Below are 21,358 nucleotides of genomic sequence, written 5' to 3' on the forward strand. Positions count from 1 at the left end.
CCTCAGTGTTGGAAGCCTCTGGTCTGATGGCAGGAGTCTGGAGTGTCTGTAGTGTTCATGGACGTGTTGAAAGTTTCTTGCAACTTAGTAAAGAATTGATTCTTTGTTGTGGGATAAATTGGTTTGTGAGTTTGTCACAGTCTTGTAGTGAACGACAGGCATCTCTCCTGCCACAGCTCTTGGGACAGGACAGACTTCTTTGCTTGGAAACACCCAGCCTCAACTCCCTGGAACGCTGGGAACAGGAGCCTTTGGAGCACCAGGGCCCAATACATCCACAGCTCCTCTGGGCTGTGCAGCCCCTCAGCCTGCTGTGGGAAGTGCACGTTAACTGGAGTTGAATTTGCTGCTTCCTGCCTTGTTTCAGATGTGCCTGAACACAGGAGCACGTCCCACCCAAACGCTTTGCAGGGGAAAAAAACGCTTGAGTATCTATTTGAGGCCACTTCTGTTCTCAGTAGCATGTTAATAATACCAAAGCTGGTGTCTTTGTGGTCGGATCCATCTGAGAGGTGAACTTGCTGGTGGCCCTTGGGCGTTACGCTCACACTGACTTTAGGACAAGAACCTGATCAAACGCCTTGACCCAAACTGCTTCCGTCTGAAGGCAGATGCCGTGCTGTGCTGGTGGCACGGGGTGTTCCGCTGTTGCATTGAATGGAAGAATCTTTTTTTCCTGTTTGCATGTGCTGAGTGTGGGAACGCCGTGGGTTGGGGTATGTACTGGAGGGTTCTTTAAGCCGAGTGTTTCTATATTGCAGGCACGACTGGCTTAGGAACGGGAACAGCAGGGGGTGGTTTTGGTCAGCCAGCTCCGGTGACAAGTGTCTTCAACAACCCGTTCCATCGAGCCCTGACGACGCAGAGCGCCGGTGCCAACACCAGCAGCACGGGGCAGCCAAACACGACGGTGAGATAAATGGCGTGAACGTCTCTAGGTGTAAGCTGTGGTACAGCAAGACAGAGGAGGCTGTGACACAGTCTGACTGCAGTTGTAGGACAGCTCCATAAAACTGGGACGCAAAGCTTTGCAGGCTGCTGTCTGAGCTGGCCACTTCCTGCCAGTCAAAACTTGCCATTCACGATCACCGGAGAGCAGTGCAGCTTTGGGCAACTAACGTCCCGGTCCGTTCCTTAAGCATCTGCTCTCTGTCAGTTCAAGTGTTTCTGATCGTGTTCACAGAGTATATCATTCCATTGTTAGCATTCTATGGGAATTCATTAACAATTCTGTACTTCCTGGTGACTAATGAGCAGCATTCATGGGCCCTTTTGATAGAAAGATGCTACCTGGCTGTAACTCGTTGCATAGCGAGGGGCTTTGGCTCCAGATATACTATATTCTTCCTGAATATGTTGTGACTTCTCCCAGAAAACACTGTGAAATATGTCTTTTCCATCTCCCTCACTCAAAGTGATGAGGAAATTCCAATGTCCTTTCAAGCTCGGAGCATAAATGATTTGATTTTTTTTTAATTTCCTTTTTGTAACTGATTTCTTGGAGAACGACTAAAGCTTCTGAAGCGCTTTTCGCTCACCTCCTTCCCCCAGCAGAAGGGCTGATGTCGTAGCATCGTTTTGTGAGCTGACTTGGTGTGTGAGTTCTGTTACCATCAGTGCTGGGCTCTGAAAAGCATCGCAGCCTGATCTTAACCTGGTTCCTGTTTGTAGGGTCTCTTTGGGGTCACCCAGCCCTCACAGCCCGGAGGCCTTTTTGGAGCAGCGTCCAGTACAAATGCTGGGACTGGATTTGGAGCTGGAACCGGTCTTTTGGGACAGACGAACACGGGATTTGGTGTTGGCAGTTCGGTATGTCTGTAGCTTAGTAAAAAAAAAAAAATGCAAATAACTTTAAAAAATGAAACAAAGCCAAATGGCTTAGGTCCTGTTCCTGGGTGTTGACCTTCACGGAAGGAACATTATCTGAAGAGTTTAAGATGCCTGAGATGCAAAACCAGTGTGGTTTTGTGTAAACTGACAAACAGAATATAAGCATGTGTACTAGAACTAGTGTTGCAGAATTATTATTTTTTTTAACAAGTAATAGCTTCAGTGAAAAAAGACTGAACATCTCAGTGCCTGCGTCTTGCTCGGGGTGCCCCAGGGTAGTGTTGGAAACACAGACGTTTAAGCTGTGATGATAACTGAAAATGAACTTGCTTCTTGATATTCAGTCATTTTTGGTTGTAATGGAGTGAAAAATCACGGAAGCGTAGGACGTTTGGGTCGGAACAGACCCTTGAGGCCGTGGAGTTCAGCTGCAGCCCTTGTTTCCAGAGGGTGCCTGCGGCACACTGGCACGTGTGGCTTGCGAATAACACCCCCCTGCTGGGAGTCTGGGTGCGTGTGGGCCAAGTCGTGCTCGGCGTTGGTTCTGCTTTCTCGCCTGCAGCGAAACAGTGATGCAGTTCTTTTCATGTCAGTCCTCAGGTTTCCAATTCTTGTTTCTTTCTCTTCAGAGCCTGTTTGGGAACCAGCCTGCGGGTTTGGGAACCAGCCCGTTCGGCACAACACTGGCAGCGGGCTCTTTGGTAAGAAACCAACCCTGACCTTAGGAACCAGTACAAACACTTCTGATTTGGGTACATACAAAAAAAGGGGGTTTCAGTCACTTAAAACTGTACTGCGTGTACCACACACCTGGCTGCGGAATTCGCACGCTGAATGACTGTGAATGTTCCAGCTCTCAGGTGAGCCATGCTTTGATGCGTGTTGCTGCAGAAACACCTTGGCTGCTGTTTTACAACCTTTTTTTCTCGGGTGGCACTGCCTGACTCAAGAGGCAGAGAGCTCAGTACCACTATTGCAATGAGGGCCTGAGAGAGGGTGAAAGCTGTAATGAGAACTATGGCACTGAAAGCATTCCGAAAACGTAGAGGTTGGTGAAGAGGCTGTAAATACGCTGCGATTGCAAAGGAGTGCTGAAGGAATCGGGGTAAAACCAGTGATATCTGTAGCTTGATGGCAGGCGTAAGGAGATCTTGCACTGGAGTGAGGGTCAAATGAAAGGGTTGGATCCAGTTTAACTGGTCGCTGTTGTCGTTCATGGTGTGAAGATCCAAGTCCTGAAGAACTGGGCGCTGTGTTAACGTTGGCCTCTGACACTGGTGTTAGAGAACTTGGTGTTGAGTGAGCGTGTGGGTGAGCAGAAGTGTGCAGGTGATGGTTCGAGTAAATGACAGAATTCCTTCACGGGGCTTCTGTTGAAATCTCTTCTGGTTTTTTTCTCCTTGACTCTGAGAGCAACAAAACTGTATTCCTAAAGTGAGCAGGAGTGGGTTTAGATCCTGACATCTGCCTTTTTGGGTTTGGATTTGCTGTGTTTTGTTCTATTGTACCAGCACTAAAGTCTAAAATGCACTCAGCTGCCATCCCTGCCCGCCAGAATAAGACAGAGGGGGGAACTGTCGGGCTGCGGCTGCCAGGGCAGCACCTCAGCCAGCCCAGTGTCGTTGTGGGGAGCCGCCTGGGGCAAACTGTTGTCACGGTATTTGTAAAAGTTCCTTCCAAGTCCCTGGTTCTGCTGTTCTCCAGGACCTTCACAGCCACGTTAGTTCGTGTGCTGCCCCTGTTTGGCCGTGAGCAGTGTGGGTTGCAGTCTGTGGTTTTCATTTGCCTGCGTTCCTGGCAGTGGCACCGTTTAGAGGGAAAACGGAGTTTGGTTTTAAGGTGTTTTGGATGTTGGTCCCTGACTGCAGTTTTCTGGTTTAGTTCTGTCTTTGCCTACTAACCAACTGTAGGGTGGTTTGACAGTCTTCAGGTTAGGAACTAATCTGTCTAATGTTAGATTGGGATTGTACCTCGTCACGATTAGAGATGTGTCTTTGAACCGTGTGCTTGTGCGAATCTGAGTCGTCACCTGCTTTGTCGGTAAGAATCGGAGAAGTACGTGTGTGGTACAAACAGTATAAAATGGGATTTGTTCCTTCCAGGCACTTGAAGAAACTTTTAATACATTTTATTCTGTCACCAGATGCAGCAGCATCATGTTCGTTCTGGCTTTCAGCAAAACTTTTTAACAAATTGAAAAGCTTCAGCAGGCAAACCAGTATGTTTCTGTGCTGATGCTTTCAGTGTTATGTTCATAACTCAACTGTGGTTTTTACCACTGAAGCCCCTTCTTGCTGCTTGTCAGCTCAACCTGCATTGTTGGAAACGGCGTGTGAAATTTGATCTTAGCTGTGGCGGGGCTGTCTTTGAGCTGGAGATGCCTATTTATTCAAGTATATATTTTTGTTTTCTTCTCTAATAGTGTTAGACTAACACACTACTGTTTCTGTTCTGGAAGGTTCTGGTGCCAACACTGTGGGAAACTGGTGGATTGGAAGTACACCTGTGGCTGGGACTCTGGGAACTGGGCTCGGAACAGGGTTTGGAGCAGGTAAACAATTTACCAGCTTAATTCATGTCTGCCGAAGCGTGGTCCTCCAACTGCGGTGGTAATACAGCCTTGCTATCACTTGCCAACGCTGATGCGGGAAAGGCTGTGGATGTTTTAGCTTCAAACTGTGAATCTCAGTCTGAAATCAGAAGCAAGCAGAGCTTGCTGACACGGCGCCAAGTAACCTTTGAGCAATTGTCCAGCAGCATTGCTCACAGAGGTGGCTCATGGCTCAAAACTGGTGGCGTCCTCAGTGTTGGAAGCCTCTGGTCTGATGGCAGGAGTCTGGAGTGTCTGTAGTGTTCATGGACGTGTTGAAAGTTTCTTGCAACTTAGTAAAGAATTGATTCTTTGTTGTGGGATAAATTGGTTTGTGAGTTTGTCACAGTCTTGTAGTGAACGACAGGCATCTCTCCTGCCACAGCTCTTGGGACAGGACAGACTTCTTTGCTTGGAAACACCCAGCCTCAACTCCCTGGAACGCTGGGAACAGGAGCCTTTGGAGCACCAGGGCCCAAGACATCCACAGCTCCTCTGGGCTGTGCAGCCCTCAGCCTGCTGTGGGAAGTGTACGTGAACTGGAGTTGAATTTGCTGCTTCCTGCCTTGTTTCAGATGTGCCTGAACACAGGAGCACGTCCCACCCAAACGCTTTGCAGGGGAAAAAAAATGCTTGAGTATCTATTTGAGGCCACTTCTGTTCTCAGTAGCATGTTAATAATATGCAAGCTGGTGTCTTTGTGGTCGGATCCATCTGAGAGGTGAACTTGCTGGTGGCCCTTGGGCGTTACGCTCCCACTGACTTTAGGACAAGAACCTGATCAAACGCCTTGACCCAAACTGCTTCCGTCTGAAGGCAGATGCCGTGCTGTGCTGGTGGCACGGGGTGTTCCGCTGTTGCATTGAATGGAAGAATCTTTTTTTCCTGTTTGCATGTGCTGAGTGTGGGAACGCCGTGGGTTGGGGTATGTACTGGAGGGTTCTTTAAGCCGAGTGTTTCTATATTGCAGGCACGGCTGGCTTAGGAACGGGAACAGCAGGGGGTGGTTTCGGTCAGCCAGCTCCGGTGACAAGCGTCTTCAACAACCCGTTCAGCCGAGCCCCGACGACGCAGAGCGCCGGTGCCAACACCAGCAGCGCGGGGCAGCCAAACCCGACGGTGAGATAAATGGCGTGAACGTCTCTAGGTGTAAGTGTGGTACAGCAAGACAGAGGAGGCTGTGACACAGTCTGACTGCAGTTGTAGGACAGCTCCATAAAACTGGGACGCAAAGCTTTGCAGGCTGCTGTCTGAGCTGGCCACTTCCTGCCAGTCCAAACTTGCCATTCACGATCACCGCAGAGCAGTGCAGCTTTGGGCAACTAACGTCCCGGTCCGTTCCTTAAGCATCTGCTCTCTGTCAGTTCAAGTGTTTCTGATCGTGTTCACACAGAGTATATCATTCCATTGTTAGCATTCTATGGGAATTCATTAACAATTCTGTACTTTCTGGTGACTAATGAGCAGCATTCATGGGCCCTTTTGATAGAAAGATGCTACCTGGCTGTAACTTGTTGCATAGCGAGGGGCTTTGGCTCCAGATATACTATATTCTTCCTGAATATGTTGTGACTTCTCCCAGAAAACACTGTGAAATATGTCTTTTCCATCTCCCTCACTCAAAGTGATGAGGAAATTCCAATGTCCTTTCAAGCTCGGAGCATAAATGATTTGATTTTTTTTTAATTTCCTTTTTGTAACTGATTTCTTGGAGAACGACTAAAGCTTCTGAAGCGCTTTTCGCTCACCTCCTTCCCCCAGCAGAAGGGCTGATGTCGTAGCATCGTTTTGTGAGCTGACTTGGTGTGTGAGTTCTGTTACCATCAGTGCTGGACTCTGAAAAGCATCGCAGCCTGATCTTAACCTGGTTCCTGTTTGTAGGGTCTCTTTGGGGTCACCCAGCCCTCACAGCCCGGAGGCCTTTTTGGACTGGCGGCCAGTACAAATGCTGGTACTGGATTTCTCACTGGAACTGGTCTTCCAGGACAGATGAGCACAGGATTTGGTGTTGGCAATACGGTATGTCTGTAGCTTAGTAAAAAAAATAAAAATAATTTTTAAAAAATGCAAAGAAACCCAAATGGCTTAGGGTTCCGTTCCTGGGTGTTGACCTCCGTGAAAGGAACACTATCTTAAGAGTTTACGATGCCTGAGATGCAAAAAGAGTGTGGTTTTGTGTAAACTGAAGAACAGAATATAAGCACATGTACTAGAAGTAGTGTTGCAGAATTATTTTTTTTTTAACAAGTAATACCTTGAGTGAAAAAAGACTGAACATCTCAGTGCCTGCGTCTTGCTCGGGATGCCCCAGGGTAGTGTTGGAAACACAGACATTTAAGCTGTGGTGATAACTGAAATGAACTTGCTTCTCGATATTCAGTCATTTTGGTTGTAATGGAGTGAAAAATCACGGAAGCGTAGGATCGTTTGGGTCGGAACAGACCCTTAAGGCCGTGGAGTTCAGCTGCAGCCCTTGTTTCCAGAGGGTGCCTGCCGCACACTGGCGCGGGCGGCTTGCAAATAGCACCCCCCTGCCGGGGGTCTGGGTGCTGTGGGCCAAGTCGTGCTCGGCGTTGGTTCTGCTTTCTTGCCTACAGCGAAACAGTGATGCAGTTCTTTTCATGTCAGTCCTCAGGTTTCCAAATTCTTGTTTTCTTTCTTTCAGAGCCTGTTTGGGAACCAGCCTGCGGGGTTTGGGAACCAGCCCGCAGGGTTTGGGAACCAGCCCGTGGGATTTGGGAACCAGCCCGTGGGATTTGGAACCCCCACGTTTGGCACAACCACTGGCAGCGGGCTCTTTGGTAAGAAACCAACCCTGACCTTAGGAACCAGTACCAACACTTCTGATTTCGGTACATACAAAAAAAGGGGGTTTCAGTCACTTAAAACTGTACTGCGTGTACCACGCACCTGGCTGCGGAATGTCGCACGCTGAATGACTGTGAATGTCCCAGCTCTCAGGTGAGCCACGCTTCTGATGCCTGTTGCTGCCCAGAAACATCTTGGCTGCTGTTTTACACCTTTTTTCTCGGTGGCACTGCCTGGCTCAAGAGGGCAGAGAGCTCAGTACCACTATTGCAATGAGGGCCTGAGAGAGGGTGAAAGCTGTAATTGAGAACTGTGGCACTGAAAGCGTTCCGAAAACGTAGAGGTTTGTGCAGAGGCTGTGAATACGCTGCGATTGCAAAGGAGTGCTGCAGGAAACGGGGTAAAACCAGTGATATCTGTAGCTTGATGGCCGGCGTAAGGAGATCTTGCACTGGAGTGAGGGTGAAATGAAACGGTTGGCTCCAGTTTAACTGGTCGCTGTTGTCGTTCATGGTGTGAAGAATCCAAGTCCTGAAGAACTGGGCGCTGTGTTAACGTTGGCCTCTGACACTGGTGTTAGAGAACTGGTGTTGAGTGAGCGTGTGGGTGAGCAGAAGTGTGCAGTGATGGTTCGAGTAATGACAGAATTCCTTCATGGGCTTCTGTTGAAATCTCTTCTGGTTTTTTTCTCCTTGACTCTGAGAGCAACAAAACTGTATTCCTAAAAGTGAGCAGGAGTGGGTTTAGATCCTGACATCTGCCTTTTTGGGTTTGGATTTGCTGTGTTTTGTTCTATTGTACCAGCACTAAAGTCTAAAATGCACTCAGCTGCCATCCCTGCCCGCCAGAATAAGACAGAGGGGGGAACTGTCGGGCTGCGGCTGCCAGGGCAGCACCTCAGCCAGTCCAGTGTCGTTGTGGGGAGCAGCCTGGGGCAAACTGTTGTCACGGTATTTGTAAAAGTTGCTTCCAAGTCCCTGGTTCTGCTGTTCTCCAGGACCTTCACAGCCACGTTAGTTCGTGTGCTGCCCCTGTTGGGCCGTGAGCAGGGTGGGTTGCAGTCTGTGGATTTAATTTCCCTGCGTTCCTGGCAGTGGCACCGGTTATAGGGAAACCGGAGTTTGGTTTTAAGGTGTTTTGGATGTTGGTCCCTGACTGCAGTTTTCTGGTTTAGTTCTGTCTTTGCCTACTAACCAGCCATAGGATGGTTTGACAGGCTTCAGGTGAAGAACTAATGTAATGTTAGATTGGGATTGTACCTCGTCACAATTAGAGATGTGCCTTTGAACCGTGTGCTTGTGCGGATCTGAGTCGTCACCTGCTTCGTCGGTGAGAATCGGAGAAGTACGTGTGTGGTACAAACAGTATAAAATGGGATTTGTGCCTTCCAGGCACTTGAAGAAACTTTTAATACATTTTATTCTGTCACCAGATGCAGCAGCATCATGTTCGTTCTGGCTTTCAGCAAAACTTTTTAACAAATTGAAAAGCTTCAGCAGGCAAACCAGTATGTTTCTGTGCTGATGCTTTCAGTGTTATGTTCATAACTCAACTGTGGGTTTTACCACTGAAGCCCCTTCTTGCTGCTTGTCAGCTCAACCTGCATTGTTGGAAACGGCGTGTGAAATTTGATCTTAGCTGTGGCGGGGCTGTCTTTGGGCTGGAGATGCCTATTTATTCAAGTATATATTTTTATTTTCTTCTCTAATAGTGTTAGACTAACACACTACTGTTTCTGTTCTGGAAGGTTCTGGTGCCAACACTGTGGGAACACTGTGGATTGGAAGTACACCTGTGGCTGGGACTCTGGGAACTGGGCTCGGAACAGGGTTTGGAGCAGGTAAACAATTTACCAGCTTAATTCATGTCTGCCGAAGCGTGGTCCTCCAACTGCGGTGGTGATACAGCCTTGCTATCACTTGCCAACGCTGATGCGGGAAAGGCTGTGGATGTTTTAGCTTCAAACTGTGAATCCCAGTCTGAAATCAGAAGCAAGCAGAGCTTGCTGACACGGCGCCAAGTAACCTTTGAGCAATTGTCCAGCAGCATTGCTCACAGAGGTGGCTCATGGCTCAAAACTGGTGGCGTCCTCAGTGTTGGAAGCCTCTGGTCTGATGGCAGGAGTCTGGAGTGTCTGTAGTGTTCATGGACGTGTTGAAAGTTTCTTGCAACTTAGTAAAGAATTGATTCTTTGTTGTGGGATAAATTGGTTTGTGAGTTTGTCACAGTCTTGTAGTGAACGACAGGCATCTCTCCTGCCACAGCTCTTGGGACAGGACAGACTTCTTTGCTTGGAAACACCCAGCCTCAACTCCCTGGAACGCTGGGAACAGGAGCCTTTGGAGCACCAGGGCCCAAGACATCCACAGCTCCTCTGGGCTGTGCAGCCCCTCAGCCTGCTGTGGGAAGTGTACGTGAACTGGAGTTGAATTTGCTGCTTCCTGCCTTGTTTCAGATGTGCCTGAACACAGGAGCACGTCCCACCCAAACGCTTTGCAGGGGAAAAAAACGCTTGAGTATCTATTTGAGGCCACTTCTGTTCTCAGTAGCATGTTAATAATACCAAAGCTGGTGTCTTTGTGGTCGGATCCATCTGAGAGGTGAACTTGCTGGTGGCCCTTGGGCGTTACGCTCACACTGACTTTAGGACAAGAACCTGATCAAACGCCTTGACCCAAACTGCTTCCGTCTGAAGGCAGATGCCGTGCTGTGCTGGTGGCACGGGGTGTTCCGCTGTTGCATTGAATGGAAGAATCTTTTTTTCCTGTTTGCATGTGCTGAGTGTGGGAACGCCGTGGGTTGGGGTATGTACTGGAGGGTTCTTTAAGCCGAGTGTTTCTATATTGCAGGCACGGCTGGCTTAGGAACGGGAACAGCAGGGGGTGTTTTTGGTCAGCCGGCTCCAGCGACAAGTCTCATCAACAACCCATTCAGTCAAGCCCCGACGACGCAGAGCGCCGGTGCCAACACCAGCAGCGTGGGGCAGCCAAACACGACGGTGAGATAAATGGCGTGAACGTCTCTAGGTGTAAGCTGTGGTACAGCAAGACAGAGGAGGCTGTGACACAGTCTGACTGCAGTTGTAGGACAGCTCCATAGAACTGGGACGCAAAGCTTTGCAGGCTGCTGTCTGAGCTGGCCACTTCCTGCCAGTCCAAACTTGCCATTCACGATCACCGGAGAGCAGTGCAGCTTTGGGCAACTAACGTCCCGGTCCGTTCCTTAAGCATCTTGCTCTCTGTCAATTCAAGTATTTCTGATCGTGTTCACACGGAGTATATAATTCCTTTGTTAACATTCTATGGGAATTCATTAACAATCCCGTACTTTCTGGTGACTACTGAGCAGCATTCATGGGCCCTTTTGATAGAAAGATGCTACCTAGCTGTAACTTGTTGCATAGCAAGGGGCTTTGGCTCCAGATATTCTATATTCTTCCTGATAAGTTGTGACTTCTCCCAGAAAGCACTGCGAAATATTTCTTTTCCATCTCCCTCACTCAAAGTGATGAGGAAATTCCAATGTCCTTTCAAGCTTGGAGCATAAATGATTTGATTTTTTTTGAATTTCCTTTCTGTAACTAATTTCTTGGAGAACGACTAAAGCTTCTGAAGTGCTTTTCGCTCACCTTCTCCCCCCAGCAGAAGGGGTAATGTCGTAGCATCGTTTTATGAACTGACTTTGTGTGTGAGTTCTGTTACCATCAGTGCTGGACTTGGAAAAGCATCGCAGCCTTATCTTAATCTGGTTCCTGTTTGTAGGGTCTCTTTGGGGTCACCCAGCCCTCACAGCCCGCACATCTTTTTGGAACGGCGGCCAGTACAAGCGCTGGTACTGGATTTTGGACTGGAACCGGTCTTCCTGGACAGACCACCACAGGATTTGGTGCCGGCAGTTCGGTATGTCTGTAGCTTAGTAAAAAAAAAAATAATAATTTTTAAAAAATGCAAAGAAACCCAAATGGCTTAGGGTCCTGTTCCTGGGTGTTGACCTCCATGAAAGGAACATTATCTTAAGAGTTTAAGATGCCTGAGATGCAAAAACAGTGTGGTTTTGTGTAAACTGAAGAAGAGAATATAAGCACATGTACTAGAACTTGTGCTGCAGAATTATTATTTTTTTTAACAAGTAATGTCTTGAGTGAAAAAAGAGTGAACATCTCAGTGTCTGCGTATTGTTCTGGATGCCTCAGGGTGGTGCTGGAAATAGAGGTGTTTAAGCTGTGATGGTAACTGAAAATGAACTTGCTTCTTGATATTCAGTCATTTTGGTTGTAACGGAGTGAAAAATCTTGGAAGCGTAGGATCGTTTGTGTCGGAACAGACCCTTAAGGCCATGGAGTTCAGCTGTAGTCCTTGTTTCCAGAGGGTGCTTGCCGCACACGAGCGCCTGTGGCTTGCAAATAACACCCCCCTGCTGGGAGTCTGGGTGGCGTGGGCCAAGTCGTGCTCGGCGTCGGTTCTGCTTTCTCGCCTGCAGCGAAACAGGGATGCAGTTCTTTTCATGTCAGTCCGTCAGGTTTCCAAATTCTTGTTTTCTTCCTTTCAGACCCTGTTTGGGAACCAGCCCCCAGGATTTGGAACCACCACGTTTGCCACAAGCACTGGTAGCGGACTCTTTGGTAAGAAACCAACCCGACCTTAGGAACCAGTACAAACACTTCTAATTTTGGTACATACAAAAAAGGGGGTTTTCAGTCACCTAAAACTATACTGCGTGTGCCACACACCTGGCTGCGGAATGTCGCACGCTAAATGGTTGTGAATGTTGCAGCTCTCAGGTGAGCCATGCTTCTGATGCGTGTTGCTGCCGAGAAACATCTCGGCTGCTGTTTTACACCTTTTCTCTCGGTGGCACTGCCTGACTCAAGGGGGCAGAGAGCTCAGTACCACTATTGCAACGAGTGCCTGAGAGAGGGTGAAACCTGTAATTGAAAACTATGGCGCTGAAAGCATTCCGAAAACCTAGAGGTTGGTGAAGAGGCTGTAAATACGCTGCGATTGCAAAGGAGCGCTGAAGGAATCGGGGTAAAACCAGTGATATCTGTAGCTTGATGGCAGGCGTAAGGAGATCTTGCACTGGAGTGCGGGTCAAATGAAACGCTTGGATCCAGTTTAACTGGTCGCTGTTGTCGTTCGTGGTGTGAAGAATCCAAGTCCTGAAGAACTGGGCGTTGTGTTAACGTTGGCCTCTGACACTGGTGTTAGAGCATTGGTGTCGAAGTGAGCGTGTGGGTGAGCAGAAGTGTGCAGTGATGGTTCGAGTAACTGACAGAATTCCTTCACGGGGCTTCTGTTGAAATCTCTTCTGTTTTTTTCTCCTTGACTCTGAGAGCAACAAAACTGTATTCCTAAAAGTGAGCAGGAGTGGGTTTAGATCCTGACATCTGCCTTTTTGGGTTTGAATTTGCTGTGTTTTGTTCTATTGTACCAGCACTAAAGTCTAAAATGCACTCAGCTGCCATCCCTGCCCGCCAGAATAAGACAGAGGGGGGAACTGTCGGGCTGCGGCTGCCAGGGCAGCACCTCAGCCAGTCCAGTGTCGTTGTGGGGAGCAGCCTGGGGCAAACTGTTGTCACGGTATTTGTAAAAGTTGCTTCCAAGTCCCTGGTTCTGCTGTTCTCCAGGACCTTCACAGCCACGTTAGTTCGTGTGCTGCCCCTGTTGGGCCGTGAGCAGGGTGGGTTGCAGTCTGTGGATTTAATTTCCCTGCGTTCCTGGCAGTGGCACCGGTTATAGGGAAACCGGAGTTTGGTTTTAAGGTGTTTTGGATGTTGGTCCCTGACTGCAGTTTTCTGGTTTAGTTCTGTCTTTGCCTACTAACCAGCCATAGGATGGTTTGACAGGCTTCAGGTGAAGAACTAATGTAATGTTAGATTGGGATTGTACCTCGTCACAATTAGAGATGTGTCTTTGAACCGTGTGCTTGTGCGAATCTGAGTCGTCACCTGCTTTGTCGGTAAGAATCGGAGAAGTACGTGTGTGGTACAAACAGTATAAAATGGGATTTGTTCCTTCCAGGCACTTGAAGAAACTTTTAATACATTTTATTCTGTCACCAGATGCAGCAGCATCATGTTCGTTCTGGCTTTCAGCAAAACTTTTTAACAAATTGAAAAGCTTCAGCAGGCAAACCAGTATGTTTCTGTGCTGATGTTTTCAGTGTTATGTTCATAACTCAACTATGGTTTTTACCACTGAAGCCCCTTCTTGCTGCTTGTCAGCTCAACTTGCCTTGTTGGAAACGGCGTGTGAAATTTGATCTTAGCTGTGGCGGGGCTGTCTTTGAGCTGGAGATGCCTATTTATGCAAGTATATATTTTATTTTCTCTCTAATAGTGTTAGATAACGCACTACTGTTTCTGTTCTGGAAGGTTCTGGTGCCAACACTGATGGAAGTGGTTTGTTTGGAAGTACGCCTGCGACTGGGACTCTGGGAACTGGTCTTGGAACAGGGATTGGACAGGTAAACAATTTACCAGCTTAGTTCATGTCCGCCTGAAGCGTGGTCCTCCAAGCTTCGGTTGTAATACAGCCTTGGTATGACTTGCAACGCTGATGCGGGAAAGGCTGTGGATGTTTTAGCTTCAAACTGTGAATCTCAGTCTGAAATCAGAAGCAAGCAGAGCTTGCTGACACGGCGCCAAGTAACCTTGAGAATTGTAGGCAGCATTGCTCACAGAGGTGCTCATGGCTCTAAACTGTGTCTTTGAACCGTGTGCTTGTACGAATCTGAGTCGTTACCTGCTTTGTTGGTAAGAATCGGAGAAGTATGTGTGTGGTATGAACAGTACCAAATGGGATTTGTTCCTTCCAGGCATCTGAAAAAACTTTAATACATTTAAAGCCCTGATAGAGGTAAATCTGGGCAGGGACATCAAAGGCAACAAGAAAAACTTCTATAGATATGTCAGTGATAAAAAGAACTCCTGGCAAAGCTCCAGCACAGAAAGGAAGCGTACAGGAGGTGGAAGCAGGAGCAGGTAGCCCGGGAAGATTACAGAAACAGTGTCCGAGCGTGCAGGGATGGGTTTAGGAAAGCCAAAGCCCAACTGGAACTGAATCTGGCCAGGGATGTGAAAGGCAACAAGGAGGGCTTCTATGAGTGTATAGGTGACAAAAAGAAGAGTAGGCTGATGGACCTGAGGGTCCTGCAGCCATCCAGGTGGACCTCGGTGGGCTAGAGAGACGGACTATCAGGAGCCTCATGAAATTCAACAAGGAGAAGGGCAAAGTCCTGCCCCTGGGGAAGAACAAGCCCAGGCACCAGCACAGACTGGGGCCACCCGGCTGGAAAGGAGCTTTGCAGAGAATGCTGGGGAGTCCTGGTGAACATCAAGCTGACCAGAAAGCAACAGTGTGCCCTTATGGCAAAGGCAGCCAACGGTGTCCTGGGCTGTGCTAGGAGGAAGAAGAGGTCCTTCCCCTCTGTTTAGCACTAGTAAGGCCCCACCTGGAGTGCTGTCCAGTGCTGGGCTCCCAGTATGAGACACATGTTGATACGGAGAGAGTCCAGTGAATGCCCAGATTCAAGTCTGGTTTTCTTGGCATTAGAATTAAGCTGCTGTAGGTTGCTCAAACCTTCATAGTGTGAACACTTGCAGTGTTTTATTGGGGATTAAAATTAGATGCTAGAAGATGGGAGAGACAAAATGAAGAGTCCGTTGTTGTGGAAAAGGACTCTGGACCTGCAAGTTTGATTGCTGTGGCAAGACTATCAAAACTTAGCATCACAGATTTTTTTTTTTTTCCTTAAAAGATGTTTCAGAAGTCAAATGTATTAGTTACAGGTTTTGGCAGGTCAGGCTCATTCTACTGATGTGTAGCTCTCCATGCCCTCACCTTTTCAGTGATAAAATCTTACTGAATGTGGTTGCAAGTTGTAATGAAGGCATAAAATCTGATGTCTTGCTTCCGACTGCTGCAGAAGTGGAGACTGGAGAGCAGGGGAAAAGAATGCTGAAGTCTATATAGAAGTTCAAATTCCTATGAAGAGACCCCTTGATTGGAAGGATGTCTTTCCTACCTAACTTGGTTCTATTAGGAAAAGTGTCAAAAATAAAAACTTATGTTCTTTTTATAGCACTGACAGATCCAAATGCATTGGCTGCCCAGCAAGCTGTGCTTCAGCAGCAGCTCAACAGCTTGATTTACTCACCCTATGGAGATTCTCCGCTCTTTAGAAACCCCATGCCGGACCCGAAGAAGGAGGAAGAGGCAAGTGCACATAAACATTAAACTCATTTTGTGGGTAAGATTTGAAGTTACTTCAATTTATGTTTTGTGCTCACTGTCTTGGCTTATGTAGGCAGTGAGCAGCAAAATAACTTGCCATCTGTATACTCGTACTGGTGCAGTGGCTTTTTATGCTCTCCAGGACGCAAACTGCTTATCCTGTGGCTTTGTTTACTGCTTTTGACAACATCAGAGCCTCAGCTTCGGAGTTCTTGTTCTGCTCGCTGCTGCTAGTTGGGAATAAAGATGGATAATTGCCCATGCTTGCAGTATTTTTAGTGCTTAGCTTGAGCTTTGCTTATGACATCTCATGACAGTCTCTGACAAAGCATACCCTGTTGGTTTGTTTTAAAAGACAACAAAAGAAATACTTTTCAGACTTTTTAAGTGTTAAGGAAGGTTCTAAATGTCTGCTGTCCCTGGGCAAATCCCAGGGGCTAGAGATGACTCCAGCCCAGCTGGAGTAATTACAGCCCAGCTGCTGGAGCCCAGCTGGAGTAATTACAGCCCAGCTGCTGGAGCCCAGCTGGAGCCCAGCGCAGCATGCCCAGAGACCCAGGGGTCTCCTGCTCAGGCTGATGGAGGTGGCTGTTGCCCTCCCGTTTGCAGGCACAATCACTTGTGAAGTTGAGCATGTGTCCCAGACACACAGGCACGGAGCGCACCAACACAGCTGGCTGCACAGCCACAGGCAAGGCAGCCCCTCAGCAGCACCACGTGGAGCACTGCCAGGGCTCCCATGAAACAAGCGTATCAGCCACGTCCCCTTCCTCCTCTGTGGCTGAGACGGGTGGGAGTTCTCTGATGAAAGCACACATGGTCACACTCCCTAGAGTCACCTGCACATTCGTGGATCCCTCGAGCATTAGCAGGGCCCCTCTGTCCGTCCGATAGCCCTGCCCAGATCTCGAGCCCTCTTACCTGCTCCACAGAGCCGGCCAGTCCAGCTTGATGCTGGCTGCAAAAAGATGCACGCACTCACACGCTCACGCCATGGGCACCCTGTGCTCACGGATCCCTTGATAGCAGTGTGAGCCCTCTGCCAGGACCCAGGGCCTCCTACTTGCGGGCTAGTCCAGCTTGAAGCTTCCTAGTGAATCACACACGCACCCACACGCACCCACGAGGTTTGGGTTTGATGCAGGGACTCTGCCTGTCCTCTACTGGCAGCAGCTGTCACCCATGCACAGGGGCCAGTGAGCTGTGGTGGTGTTGGAGCAGATGTTGCTGAGATCTTCACTCACCCCAGTCCCTGCCAGTAGCAGCACCCGGGGCACACACTGGTGCCATCCCAGGGGCTGGAGCAGAGACCCTCGTCTGCTCCAGGCACGGAGGTCTGCCCTCGCTCCAGCTGCTGGCACCAGAGGCTGGGAGTGCCCATGCCTCCAGTCGTACTCCAGTAGCTATCCCCAGATTCGCTTGACCTGGACAGGAGGTGCAGGTTGGCCCTCTCCAGAGCTATGCCTGTAGTTTCCTTAACAGGCCCTGTCAGGGAGTGACTGCAGACCTCTGGTCTTTGGCATTTTTTCCGTTACCTGTCTCAACCAACTTTGTGTCTCTGTTTTTGTTTATTACTTCCCCCTGAACCTACTCATTTGCTCAAGGTCCTTGAGTGGAGCCCTGACAACGCAGGGACTCTCAACTGCCCCACAGACCTGACAGGACGTGGTATGAAAAGGCCAATTCTACATCTTTTTGTTTCAGAGTCCAAAACCAACTACCCACCACCCCCAGATGGCACACACTACCAACCAGTGCCCATAGCACGAAGATTCCTTCGGTCGGCGCGCTATGACGAGTTCTTGTCGTTTTTGATGGCTCGATGACGATGAGCCTTCCTGCTCAGGGGCACATTCAAGCCAAAGTAAGTTTTTTCTTTTTAAATATGTGGGAGGGAAGAGGTGATTGTAAGAAGCTTGTGATCTAATTCAGTAAAATTTTGTTTAGTGTCCTAAATTCTGTGCCTGTGTTGTGACCTGGTTCAAGTAGGACTAGCAAGAAGAGGTGTTGTGTAAAATTGGAATAGGATTCATCTGTTTTCTGCAGAGGAGATGAAAAGTGGTCAGTTAACTGTTAAGGCCAATAAGCTGTAAAAGGAGGTCATCCCATGATAGGAGCCAAGCTCCTATAAAGTCCCTTAGGAATTATTATAAGGAGAGCTCTGTGGTGGAACACTTCTTGCTTCTGAAGTAAAAGTGTCATTAGGTTTGCTAAGGCACCCCCTGTGAAGGTAGATTTCTGACATTTCCCTAGCCTAGTACTGGTTTCAATTTCAGCTACACAGATGTTTCTGTGAGAAATGGAGTAATGATGCTGTGGATCTACACTACTGAAGCTTTTGGTTTCAGTCTTGAAGAACATCAGTGGCAATCAACTTGAGAAGGGCTTTGGAAAGCTTTGGTGTTTAGTTAAGACTAAAGTAAGGAAAAAAAAAGAGCATGAAAACCAGCAAATGAACAAAAGATCAGAACAAAGGGATACCTTGACTTTTTGAGTGTGATTGGCATAGATGTACGTGGTCTTCAGACTGGAGGCAGTGAAGCCCAGCCTGGCCACTGATGTGCTCGTCAAGTGACCCTGTAGTGAAGAAAAACCTGCACCTGCAGGCCAGACTTTCTGTGCAGGGTCCTGTGCCTCTGCTGGAAAAGCTGTTTTGTAAAACAGACAATACTGTGGTTTATGGACGTGGATTTTTGAAACTTTCAATGGCTTGTGCTTTTTACACTTCCTCTAACCAAAGCCTTGAATGGAATTCCCTGAGAGTTTTAGGATCTCAGCTACTGCAGTGCTCTTCCAGAAGACCTGATATGTCTGAGTGTGGGAGCAGGTCTTCTACAGCTGGTTTCTGGTCCTGGAGCCTGCGACTGAAGCATGAAATGTATATTGATGCAGTGGACAGATCTAATTTCTCTTTGGTGGTGGGGATTTTTTTAGGAGGAGCATCAAAAGGTTGTATTTGAAGACTCAGAAGAGTACCAAAGTGTTCATGCGTGTCAGTCGTGAGGATGAAGACCTGACTCCTCCGTCAGAGTATCCAGATATCGGTATGTTGATTCATCATGCAGGTGTTTATACTTATAAGAAATGCAGACTGGTTATGCCAGTCTCTAAATTATTACTCACAGAAGATTTTTTCAGGATGTTGTCTCAGCTGTTTGTGGGAATCAAGTTGAGCTGTTGGGAGATTCCTTTCCTCTTAAACCAGCCGTCTGTTCTTCCTGTGTGGTTGCAAACCGATTCATTCCGTCCCAAATCAGGAGTTCAAAGAGGAATGACTTCTCGTCTGGATATGTCTCTCTGTGTTGTTTGTAGCAGAACTAGGCCATTTCTTGAGGGAAGGGATAAACCTGACCTGAGGTGAGAAGAACCCCTCCTTCTGTTTCATCGTCAGTTATGTTTGAATTGCAAGGAAGCTCCTCTGATCCAAACGTCTGGCAGTGATGTATTTTCTACATATTAAGAGGAGGAATCTCTAAGGCTTTCTCTTCCTCCCAAAAGGCAGAGTTCCTACCTCCTCTAAAAATCTGTGGCCATATTTCAGATGAACTCTGGGTTTGGCTTGGTTTTCTTTTTATCAGAGGCTGGAAAACCTCCTGACCAGCTCAAAATTTGGATATTCTTGAAGCTACCAGAAGAACTGATTTTGGGAGTGGGGAACCTTGTTTCGATCACCTCAGTCCCAACCTGGGCAGTTCCTAATGGGGCAGAGGCATTTGTGAGCTGTGTGCCAGCAGCCAGGTCCAACAGGCAGCTCTGAAGCTGCTGTTCTCAAGTTGGATTTGGTCATGGTTGTACAAATCTTAATCATCTCGTTCTTGTAAAACAGTTGTATTTGGAGCACAAACATCTGTAAGAGCCTGGTTCACAGCTGATTGAATCCTTTAGATGGGAAGTGACCTTGAGGGGGGTCTCTTCTGTTCTTTCAGTGTTGGAAGGCTGGTATTGCATCCTGCCTTGCAAGGCTTTTCTCCAGACTGAGCAACCCATTTCTGTCAAGCTCTCCTCAGAGGGCATGTGCTTTAGTCCCCTGATGATTGTGGTACCCCTCTCTCAGTCTTATCACCATCTTTCTTTTAGCAGGAGCCCCACATCAGATGCAAAATAGCTGTCTAACTGGGGCAGAGTGAAGGGGAATAATTCTTTCCTCAGCTTTCCTCAGCCTGCTGACTCTGCAGTTCGTGTGGTGGTCCTGTTTGCTGTTTGATAAAGATACCAGAATGTTCCTGTTGGTCTAAGTCCCTTAGAACTAAATAATTCTGCTTTATTCTTCGTTGCTTCAGGTTCTTCTTGTCAGCGCTTCCCAATGAAAAGCATAACCAAGATGATGAGCAAGAGGAGGAGCTTGATCCTCGTCCCCAAGTGCCAAAATCTTCCCCGAAGCCCATCGCCAAGTCGTTCCCCGGACCCTAAGAGCAGCACTGTGCATAAACAGCAGAAAAGTGTGGATGAGACCGTTGTGGTTTGATTTGGTTGTTTTGGCCTCCCCGTGTGCCGAAGGCTGCGTTTATCCCCGCGGTGTCTGCCTCCCACCTCCGCATCAGGGTCCGGTTTGGTTTTGGTGGCGGAGGCGGCGTGGGAACGTGTGTGGTACAGAGAGAGGGGAGGGGCTGGGAGGGGCGTGCAGTCCCGTGGTGTAATGGTGAGCGTGGGTTCTGAATCCAGACATCCCAGTTCGAATCTCGGTGGGACTTTGTGGTTTTGGGACACCCCTGCCCGGTCACCCTTTTGCTCCCCCCATTTCCCCCCCAAGACTTGCAGGGGGTCCCTCTCTGCATCCCACCCAGTTTAGGGACTGCAGGAGACACTCTGACACCCCACTAGGGATCACGTGTGGCACCCCATCGGGGACCACGTATGATGTCCCACGCGTGACATCCCTTTTGAGATGACATGTGACATCCCACATGTGACACCACACTAGGGACCACGCGTGACATTCCATGTTTGACAGCCTGGCAGGGACCTCATGTCACCCTCCCCCCTACTACTTTGGTGGCTACGCGTTGTCGCAAAGAGAAGGCTTCAGGCTACAGCTCCAACGCAGGCCGATGCACCTCCAGCACTCAGGAGGGAAATGCCCTGCTTCTAGGAGAAAACACCCCCCCTTCTAGGAGGAAATGCCCCACCTTAATTAATTACAAATCACATGTTTGCCAGATGGGTCAAGGCTATTGGTCGCTTGACCATCCACCTCCCAGAGTGACTGGCTGAATGCTACAGCACCTGTTTCAAAACCACTTTCCCAGTGTAACAAGCTACAGGTGTTTCTCAGCTGGCCTGCATGGGGAAAGAACTTCCACAGGATGCTGCAGCAGCCGGAAGATTTCTCCACAGCATATGACATCCCACATGTGACACCCCATCAGGGACGCATGTGATGTCCCACGTGTGACAACCCTTCCGAGATGACGTGACATCCCACACATGACATCCCACCAGGGACCACGTGTGACATTCTGTGTTTGACACCACATTAGGGACCTCGTGTCACCCCCCCCTGCACTTCTTTGGGGGCGCGTGTGACATCCCATGTGTGACACCCCATCAGGGACCACATATGATGTCCCATGTGTGACATCCCACATGTGACACCACACAAGGGAACACATGTGACGTCCCGCATTTGATGTCCCATGGTGGACCGGTGTGATAGCCCATCGGGGACCACGTGTGACACCCCATCGGGGACAGCATGTGACACCCATCGCGGTCCCTCTGTGGCACCCAAAGGGTGTCACCCAGCGTGTCCCACAGTGCCCAATGCTCTGTATGTGACACCCCACCAGGGACCACCTACCAAGGACCATCTTGACCTTCTTCCCCTTAAATAATCTCCTTGGGACATCTCCAGGGTGGTGGGTCCATCCTGCGACCCCAACCTCGCCCCAGGCCAACA

The sequence above is a fragment of the Tauraco erythrolophus genome, unplaced genomic scaffold (genome assembly GCF_009769465.1).
Source record: "Tauraco erythrolophus isolate bTauEry1 unplaced genomic scaffold, bTauEry1.pri scaffold_64_arrow_ctg1, whole genome shotgun sequence".
NCBI classification, from domain to species: domain Eukaryota; kingdom Metazoa; phylum Chordata; class Aves; order Musophagiformes; family Musophagidae; genus Tauraco; species Tauraco erythrolophus.